Below are 10,248 nucleotides of genomic sequence, written 5' to 3'. Positions count from 1 at the left end.
CTTTTCACTGACTACAAAACCCAATATCTTTCCCGATCTAGCTCCGAAGGTGCACTTTGCCGAATTGAGCCTCAACTGAAACTTCCTCAACCTCAAGAATAGTCTTCTCAAAACTTCAATATGCTCTTTCTCTGTTCGGGACTTAGCAATCATGTCATCAACATATACTTCAATGTCCCTATGCATCATGTCATGAAACAAGTTCACCATGGCCCGCTGGTAGGTTGTCCCTGCGTTCTTCAGTCCAAACAACATTACTTTGTAGCAAAAAGTACCCCACAAGGCTATGAAGGTGGTTTTATCCATTTCTTCTGGATGCATCTTTATCTGATTGTACCCCGAGAAACCATCCATAAAGGAAAACAACGAATGTTCCGCCGTGTTGTCTACCAAAGTGTCGATGTGCGGAAAAGCAAAGTTGTCTTTTGGGCTAGCTTTATTCAGATATCTGTAATCAACACACATTCGTACCTTCCCATCCTTCTTAGGGACTAGCACAATATTAGCTACCCATTCTGAGTACTTGACCTCTTGTAAGAATCCTGCATCGAACTACTTCTTAACCTCATCTTTTATTTTTAGAACAATGTCTGGCCGCATTCTCCGCAACTTTTGTTGGACTAGTTTGTAATCTTGTCTTATCGGAAGACGATGTACTACAATGTCGGTACTCAATTCGGGCATATCTTGATATGACCATGCGAAGATATCCTTAAACTCTCGAAGCAACTCAACCAGACCATGCCTTGTGTCCTCGGTAATCAGTGTTCCAATTTTCAACTCCTTCCCTTCCTCTAGGGCTACATTTTCTATTGCCTCTTTCTCATGCAGCATAATTCATTTTTCCTCATGTTTTACCATTCTTAACAGATCAGGAACACATCACAATCTTGAACATCTTCAAAATCCTGAGATTCCTCTAAACACATGTCTTGCTCGCAAGAGAAATCAGGAGTTGTAGTATCAGTGCTCATATCATTGATATCTAGGGACTTGTGGGAGTATGAAAGAATATACAAAGAATGAATGAATCTAAGAATGATTGTTTATGTGCTATGAAAAAGTTTAACGAAATATTGATTGATAAAAAGAAACCATATTCGTCCAAATTGATAATAAAGTTATGTTTTATTAAAATAATAATAGATGATCATAAGCCTTTTTCACAAACGTAATCTTACTACTCCTAGGCCCTAGAGTAACAGGCATGTTTTGAGAATTACTCTGAAAAATTCCTAAAGACTACAGGAAGGTCCTGCGCAGTCCAATTGTTCAGAGAACTCCCCAGCTTGTAAGGGCGAATGCCCTCGAGGCTTCCTTGCTCCAATCCCTCATTGTATACAGCATTAATCTGATGACTGTAACCCTCCCGACTTAAAGGATTTGGGTATAGGTGGGAATGTCATCAGTTCCCACTCCACTTCTCCTCCGTTCAAACGCGTCTTTCTTCTCACTTGACGCTTTTCAATCTCTTGCCTCCGGTGCTTATGGTCTGGCTTGAAGCCCAAACCAAAGTGATCTTTCTTCTCAATCAGTTTTGGGATTGAACCCCTCCTTGCAAATGTCTTCCTAGTCCTTTTCCTGGCAATGCTCCCTTCCCCATCATCATTTGCAGGGCCATCCTTGTGGCTCTAGACATTTTGGGTACCGACACCTCACTTTCTTCCAAAATGAAGGTTGCATTGATGATTTCTAAAGAGTGGAAAGAACACTCAATAGCCTCTTCATTCGCCTCGAAATAAGGGGCCTTGCTAGTGACTGCTGCTATAATTTCCTCCTCCCAATTGATGGTTATTAACCATCCATCTGTAACTAACTTTAATTTTTGGTGCAATGAGGAGGGCACCACTCCTGCCGAGTGTATCCATGGTCTCCCCAATAAACAATTATAGGAGGGCTTGATATCCATCACCAAGAAATCAGCTTCATATGTATTTGGCCCAATTTCCAAAGGGATGTCAATTCATCCCATCACTTTCCTTTTGGTTCCATCAAAGGCTCTTACCACATTGTGACATGTTTTCATATGCGAACTGTCAATGGGTAATCTGTTCAATATGGATAATAGAAGGACATTTAAAGCCGACCCGTTACAAATGAGTACACTTGGAAGCGTGTATCCCTTGCACCGAGTAGTGATGTGCAAGGCCCTGGTTGACCTTATGCCCCCAAGTGGAATTTCATCATCATTGAAGTAGATGAAATTGTCAGCACTGATGTTATTCACCAACCGGTCCAACTTGTTGATGGATATGTCGTGGGTGACATATATTTCGTTAAGTACCTTCAACAATGCATCCTGATGCACCTCAGAACTCAGAAGTAGGGCTAATACTGATATATGCACTGGCTGCCTATGCAACTGCTCGACCACACTATACTCGCTATGCTTAAGGAACTTTAGAAACTCCTTAGCCTCCTCCTCCTTTACCAGCCCCTTGACAGGCACTTCAACCTCTTTCTTCTTCTCAACGTCAACATCCTTTATTTTCGTGGGCTCCACTCTGATGCCCCCTCATCATAACGCTTCCCACTTCGTGTATGGGAACCTTCATTTTGCACACCCCTAGACGCATTGGCTATACTCTCCCCGTCAGATACTGTTACACTGCAGTCATAGCTCCATGGCACCCTCTTGTCATCCTTGTAAGGGAAAGGAGTGGGTTTATGGATGACGACCTTGGGCCCAGTTTGCGTCCCCACTTCATTATTCCTCGACAAGGAAATAATAATTCTTGGTTAGCTGTTTCCTTGTCGTTCATTTTCCAGCACACATATTTGTCTTTTGCAAGAACTACCCTCAAAAATCTGTAGCTCTTTGTTAACCATATAGCCTTGCACAATGGCCTTGAACTCTTCACAATTTTGTATCATATGACCCACCTCTCCATGGAATTCACAATAGTTCCCCATTCTTTCTCTACCTTTTTCAGAGGTCAACATACCTCTCTTCACCATCTCCTCCCATATTACTTTCATAGGTGTCTTCACCTTAGTAACATCTTCCTTGATTCTTCCTTCCCTAGTTTCATCAATGGCATTCACTCCTTGATTGCCATGATCTGGTAACGGATTTTCAGCATTAGGGGTACTGTCGAATTTCACAACCCCCATCTTGATAAGCCTCTCCACGGCCCTCTTGAATTTGGTGCAGTTTTCAATCGAATGCCCCGGTATTCCCGCATGATATTCGCATTTAGCATTTGCATCATACCATTTGGGGTACGGTGGCTGTAGCGGTTTCAAGTGAAATGGAGCAATAGCATGTGCATCGTATAAGCTTTGATAAAGCTCATGATACGTCACAGGGATAGGCATGAATTGCATCCTTTCTGAATTCTGTCTTGTTGCTCGACCGCGGCTGCTTTGGGTTGACCAACTATGATTGCCCTCGAGTTGAAACTATTCATGTTATTCACCTCGTTGTCCTTTCTCCTTGGGGTCGATCTTTTAGCCATTTCCCCCTCAATTTTACCACCCCTTATGGCGTTATCAATCATCTCTCCTGCCATAACTATATCCGTGAAACTTTTCGTGGTGCTTCCAATCATGTGAGTGATGAACGGTGCTTTCAGAGTGTTGATAAACAACATGATGGTCTCCTTTTCTAACAGTGGTAGTTGTACTTGCATTGCCACTTCCCTCCATCGTTGTGCGTATTGGCTAAAACTTTCATTAGGCTTTTTCTCCATGTTTTGAAGCGTGATTTTATCTGGCGTCATATCAATCACATGGTTGTACTGTTGCATGAAGGCTTGTGCAAGATCTCTCCATGAACTGATTCTTGCATGGCTCAACTGATTGTACCACCTAGCCGCTGCTCCTACTAAGTTGTCTTGAAAACAATGGATCAATAGTTGATCATTGTTCACATACCCAGTCATTCTCCTACAAAACATTATTATGTGTGCCTTTGGGCAAGTAGTCCCGTTGTACTTTTCAAACTCCGGCATCTTAAATTTGTGAGGAAGCACCAAGTCCAGGACCAAACTTAAGTCTTTGGCATCAATATGATGATTGCCAGTGCCTTCCAAAACCCTAAACTTCTCCTCCAACCACTTGCAACGATCCTCAAACTATTTTGAGGATTCGGTTGTCATTCTTTCCCTCTCCATCATATCCAGATCAGGAGTGATAGGGTTGATCGGGCTATCGCCCAAATTATTTCTCGACCCAGATGGGAAATTCACGGGGATTCCAGCATCAACCGGGCAATGTTGAGGCCTTACAGTGACAGATGGTCTTCTAGGAGGTGCCTCAGTTTACAGTGGCACATGAGGCGGAGTAAAACTCGAAGGATGATCCTCACCTTCCTCACCAATGATAGCCACGGGGGCTTTCCCTTTATCAGTGGCTGTAACACCTCGAATTTGGGCCTAGAAGTATTGGGCCTTGAGTGGGGGTCCGTAAGGAGGTTGTATATAGGTATTTAATTGTACAATGAAATAGAACAATTAAATGTTTGCTTTAGTGGTTAATGGCTTTGAGAAGTGTTGAAGAAATCTTGGGTTCAAACTTGGGCTTTTGCAAAAATTTTGGTATTAAGTGAAAAAAACTTAGATGCTTGCATGAGGGCCTTTTAAATTATTGTGGTAAATAAATGACACAAGGAAGCATGTAGTCTAGTGGTTGTGGCGTCATTAAGGTTGTATGGGAGCCTGGGTTCAAGTCTTGCCTCTTGCAATTTTTTTTTTAAGGGAACCTAGACTTTGGCCTTTAGACCTTATAATTAATTGGGGATAAAATATGACACAAAAAGCCTTGTGGCTTAGTGGCAAGAAGTGTGGAGCATCGAGGGAGGCATGGGTTGAATCCCATGGCAAGCAAGGAGCATTTATTTTGCTAACAGGGAGCGGCAAGAGTTGGTGTTGAATTTAAACTCTGATGTTGGAGGGATCCCACATCGGGAAGCTAACATAAGAGTGGATACAAAGCTAGCTTTAAATAGAGGGAACCATGAGGAGAGTAAAGGTACCTTTCTTGGCTGATCCCTTTCGCTGTATGGCGTGCTCGTTTGGGTTGGGCGTCGGCTAAGAGTGCTCGGAGCGTAGATTAACTCCAGTCTCCTATCAGGTGTGTATTTCTCGCTACTCTAGCTGTAGGATGGCTACTTCGGGCCGCGATGGGGCGAAAGGGGTCATGTGGGCCCAATGGGCCTACGGGCCCAATTGGATAAGTTGTTTGATTGTGTAGTAAATATTAGACTAGGCTAGGTGAATCTCATATCTGTGGCTAGATTTGGGCTAAAAGGGCCACACGAGCGTGTGGGCCCATTTGGGCCGAGAATAGGCTTTAGGCCCATTCGTATTGTTATCCTTGTTTAGAATACTTTAGTTTACCAAATTACTGAAATACCCTCAAATTGTAAAATTACCAAAGTACCCTTGATTTATAGAATTACTGTTTTACCCTCGATTTACAAAATTATCGTTTTACCCTTGATTTGTAGAATTACTATTTTACCCTTGATTTACACAATTACTGTTTTACCCTCAATTTACAAAATTACTAAAATACCCTCGGTTTACAAAATTACCAAAATACCCTTGATCAGTAAAATTACCAAAATACCCTAGTCTATAAAATTGCTAAAATACCCTTGGTTTGTAAAATTACCAAAATACCCTCAATTTGTAAAATTACCAAAATACCCCTAGTTTGTAAAATTACCAAAATACCACTGATTTGTGAAATTACCGAAATACCCTCAATTTGTAAAATTACCAAAATACCCCTGATTTACAAAGTTACAGAAATACCCTTGACTTTCTAAAAATTATGGAAATACCATTGGTTTACAAAATTACTGAAATACCATTAGTTTGTAGATTTACCAAAACACCCTTGTAGAATGAAATGACTAAAATACCCCTATTAGGTAAAAAGACTGTAAAGCCCCTATAGGGTAAAGAGACCGTAAAGCCCCCTGTAGGGTAAAGTGGTATAATACCCTGTATGGTAAAATGACGAATATGCCCTTATGTTCCGTATGGTGATGTGCTTAGGATTTACATATATTGATATTGGATTAGTTAAGTTTGAGTGCGGTGGTGGTTATTGTAGGCGATTGATTTTGGAAACGTTTCAACTTCAACCCATAACAGATGTGTACTAACCCTCGTAATAGCGTAGATTAATATTTACTGAGAAGCCAAAATGCTAAAATACTGGTATTTCGAGAACTTGTAATGTTGCATTTGGGTATAGATGCGATAAATACGAAAAGATCAGTGTTTGGATCGATGGAACAGGTAAGAACTCAATTTTGTGCACAATGGTAAGTTGGGCCTCAATGGGCTGAAATTGGGCCCAATGGCCTTTCAGACCCATTTGGGTAGAATTGATAGAAAATGGAATTTGGAAAAGTTACACGTTAACACGGTTAGTATTGTTGTAAAATTTGGGTTAAGTAGGCTAAATCAGCATTCGTAGGGCCCATTAGGGGTTTTGGGCCCAAAAGCCCGAATTTGATAAAGTAGGTTAAAGATCATTGTTTAAACACTCAGAAATATTGATAATTGTAATGAACATGGAAAACCCTGATATTTGGTAAAATTACGACAATACCCTTATAATGTGAAAAATGACTGTTGTGCCCTTGTGGGAAAGTGGTGACTTGGATTTGTGTGGTTGTGGATTTGATTGTGAATATATGTTGGTGATATGAATGACTTGACTGTGATTGTTTAATTCAAATATGGGCATGACATTCGCATACATGACATGTTGCATTGGGTTGGGTTTTTATATGGATGGAGGAAGTGCAAAAGGGCTTATGCCCCAGTTTACCAAAAAGGGCTTATGCCCCAGTTTATTGAAAATGGCTTATGCCCCAGTTTACCGAAAAGGGCTTATGCCCTAGTTTATTGAAAAGGGCTTATGCCCCGCCATCAAAAGGGCTTTGCCCGATTATTAAAGAGGCTAGGCCTCGGATATATGATAAAGACTATGTTGTCGTTGGTGTGTTGGTTGGCTGGGTTGACTTATTCCCCACATGGTGTGTTGGTTGGTACGGGTGGAGAGTAGCGGATGGTGGGTTGAGTAGTCTCCCCAAATGGGCTTGCATACATTCATCGGTATTTCATGTGATATTGAAATGGGCTTGCATACATCCATTGACATTACATGTGATATTGAAATGGGCCTATGGGCCATACTGTTTACAGTAAAGGCTTCGGCCCAGTGAAATGATTCATGAAAAGGCTTTGGCCCAGTGATATGATTTATGAAAAGGCTTCGGCCCAGTAATCGTTAAAAGAAAGGCTTCAGCCTAGTATATGTCAAGACTAAATAGGGCTTTGACCCAGATTGTACTGATACTGTGTTTTCACTGTTTGTTTGTTATTGGGATTACACACTGAGTTTCGTAAACTCACCCCGTTTCTAACTGTGCAGGTAATCCCTAAGCTTAGATGGTTTGGAGCTGCGAGGGACTCGGAGATGGCTACACTACTGTTTCTATTTCTTTTAATTGCAATAAGTAGCCGATTTATTTCTTTATAAGTTTTATCTTATTAATATTATTGTTTGGTTTTGGGTTGTAATAAGGCCATTTTAATTATTTTTCTGGGATTATTTTATTTTTAATAACTTTAATCTGTTTGTTAATAAATGGGCTAGACTTAGGACATGTTTTCAAAATGATAATTGTTTTCAAAATAACACCACGCCACGATTATCCGATTTATCAAAGATTTCAACTTAAATAAATTACAACTCGATTTAACCAAGTGTGGAAATGGTTATGGGCATCTCTAGGATTGGATCCATTAGAAGAGCTTGGTACTTAAATAGCCTTCATGGCTCACCTCCTCTGTTACGGATTCCTACCTGGTGCCCAGCTCTCATTCACTTTGTTAGCTTAACAAAAGTTAGTTTTTAAAACACTAAAACGAAACATGGGTTTTTAACTTCAATGTGGCACATCAGATTCGGCCATAATGTCTAGGCCAGGTTTGGGGTGTTACAGTGGCCCTTAGCAGCTAAGCCATTTCAGCCATTATATTCCTCTGAGCCTCTAGCATTTGCTCCCTCATGTCATTCTGCATTTTGGCCAACTGCTCTTGCAATTGGTCTTGGATATCCTTTTGCAATTGTTCGAACCTTTGATCCATACTCTTAGTGCGAGTGCCGTAAGGATGTGTGATTTCCAGGTTTTCTTTTCTACCCTTGGAAGTAAACTTTAACTAATTAGGGTCTTTCTATAACTTTGAATGCATATGATGTGATGTAATGCAAATGCATGAATGCAAAAAGGCATCGATCTCGATTCAATCTCATTTAGAAAACTTTATTTAGAGAAAGAATATCTTTACATATAAATGGATTACATATATGCCTTTCCCTAGTGCCCAAAGTTCTAACATTATCTAATAAAAGGGCTAACTCTCGACCTTTATCAGACGCTAACCCATACATCATACTCAACGTATCAACTCATACTGTTAAGTCTCGAACATATTCAGCAATCTCTTGGATGTGGGCTATAGCCTCCTTAATAATGTAATCCCTATCTCTGACTTGACCTTTAGCTTGATGGAGCTCTCTTTTTATACAATCTTTTTGCGCCTCGAGCTGCTCAATCCAAAGTTCACCATCATGCAATGCCACTTCCAAATCTTCAACCTTACTTTTTAGCTCTTTTAACTCGACCGTAGGATCATGGTTTCGGTACCAACGAAGGGATCTTCCAAGCTCAGTTACCTTAGTCTTCAACCGTTTATTTTCTTTCTCTAATACCAAATTTTACGATCGCATCTCTTGGAACTTCCTCTCCCAATACTCGGCTCTAGCTCTTTCCTCTTGAACTTCTTTCTGCCACCCTACTCGCTTTAAAGATACTTGTGCCTTCTTATACTCCTCTTTTAAATCATCTTGGTCTTCCTCAATCTTCCTCTTTTCCTTCCTAAATTTTTCAACCTCCTTCTTTTGTAGGTCAACATCTAGACTCAGGTACATCTTCTCCTCCTCAAGCTTTTCTATCTTCTTTCCGAGTTCCAAATTATTTCTCTTAAATTCTTGCTTCATGATATCAAGCTCCGAGGGTATCACTTATAGATATTCCTCCATTGGTCGAACTTCCCTCATTTTTGTCATAGGGACATTATCGTTAATCCTTCTACTCCTCCACTCGACATATTCCGGTGTCGTAGCAGGATTAATGGCCACTCCCTTCAACCGACAAGTCTTGTTCCAAGCACTAGAAACCTCACTAACCTTCCTCTTGTAACCGGCTCCTCTGTATACAAACTCACTTTGAGCGAACCCATGAGTTGCTGGTATGAACTGTCTCAATCCATGCTGCCTCAGCACGAGCAAAGGGGCATAACCAATGGCACCCCAAATTCCTAACAGGGGAACCCAATCAAAGTTTCCGCATCGATAAAGTATCTCACCAAGAACCATCCATGGAGCTCTCCACTCAACATCCTCTGACTGAAGATTCTGAAGTAATACTATCCAATTATCTTCCGGCACATCCACTTTTCTAGATGAGGCTACTATATCTTTCACTAGGGAGTAGTTCTCAAAGAAAACTCGACAAACAATCCCATCAATCAATCGGAAGTGACTGTAGAACCAAGACAAAAGTAACTGAGCACACCCTATAAACCTGCCTGCACCAGCCCTCCTACATGCACCTAAGGACCTGAATGTCTCTGCCAAAATCGCAGGGACGGAAGTGACCCTTTTACTGAGTCGATGAAAAAGATCCGTGGTTGCCTCATCCACATATCCCATAGCCCTGAGGAAAACCATCAGTCCATAAAAACTTAAGGCAAAAATGTCTACCTTCTTCGTCTCATCGGGCTGTGTCAAAATCAGATCTTTCAAAGCGTCCCACGAAATGCACTTGCACTCACCCTTCTTTTTAATTCTGGCCGTGATCCATTGTTCGCTCATCCCCGTAATGGTCATTAATTTCTTTCAAAAGGTAGGGACACAAGCAGCTCGAGAATAGATCCTATCACTCTGAAACCTGGGACAACGAAGTAAGGTAGTGTACTCCTCCACGGTAGGTACCAAGTCTACTTCCTCAAAAGTGAAGCAACTGTGCGCTGGGTTCCAAAACTGAGCAAGGGCTCAGAACAAGTGCTCATCTACCTAAATATCGAGCAAGTAAGGTAAATCTCCGTATTTATCATAGAATAACTGCTTGGTCTCATTGCCCCACTGATCCCAAATTTCCTTAAGCTCTTGGAGATTATTCTGTGTGACACTAATACGAGTATAATCTGACAACTCTTG

General features: G+C 41.1%; 1 long non-coding RNA gene across 1 annotated transcript; it reads left to right on the top strand.

Moving 5' to 3' along the window:
• The first annotated feature begins 4,965 nt into the window (after positions 1-4,965).
• LOC128280635 (uncharacterized) lies at positions 4,966-7,612 on the top strand. Its single transcript, XR_008270732.1, has 2 exons — positions 4,966-5,073; positions 7,396-7,612. It is a non-coding gene; the product is annotated as an uncharacterized LOC128280635 (long non-coding RNA).
• Positions 7,613-10,248: the final 2,636 nt, after the last annotated feature.

The sequence above is a fragment of the Gossypium arboreum genome, chromosome 9 (genome assembly GCF_025698485.1).
Source record: "Gossypium arboreum isolate Shixiya-1 chromosome 9, ASM2569848v2, whole genome shotgun sequence".
In the NCBI taxonomy this organism is placed as follows: domain Eukaryota; kingdom Viridiplantae; phylum Streptophyta; class Magnoliopsida; order Malvales; family Malvaceae; genus Gossypium; species Gossypium arboreum.
Note: the sequence above shows the minus strand (reverse complement) of the source record. Positions and strands in the feature narration are given on the sequence as shown.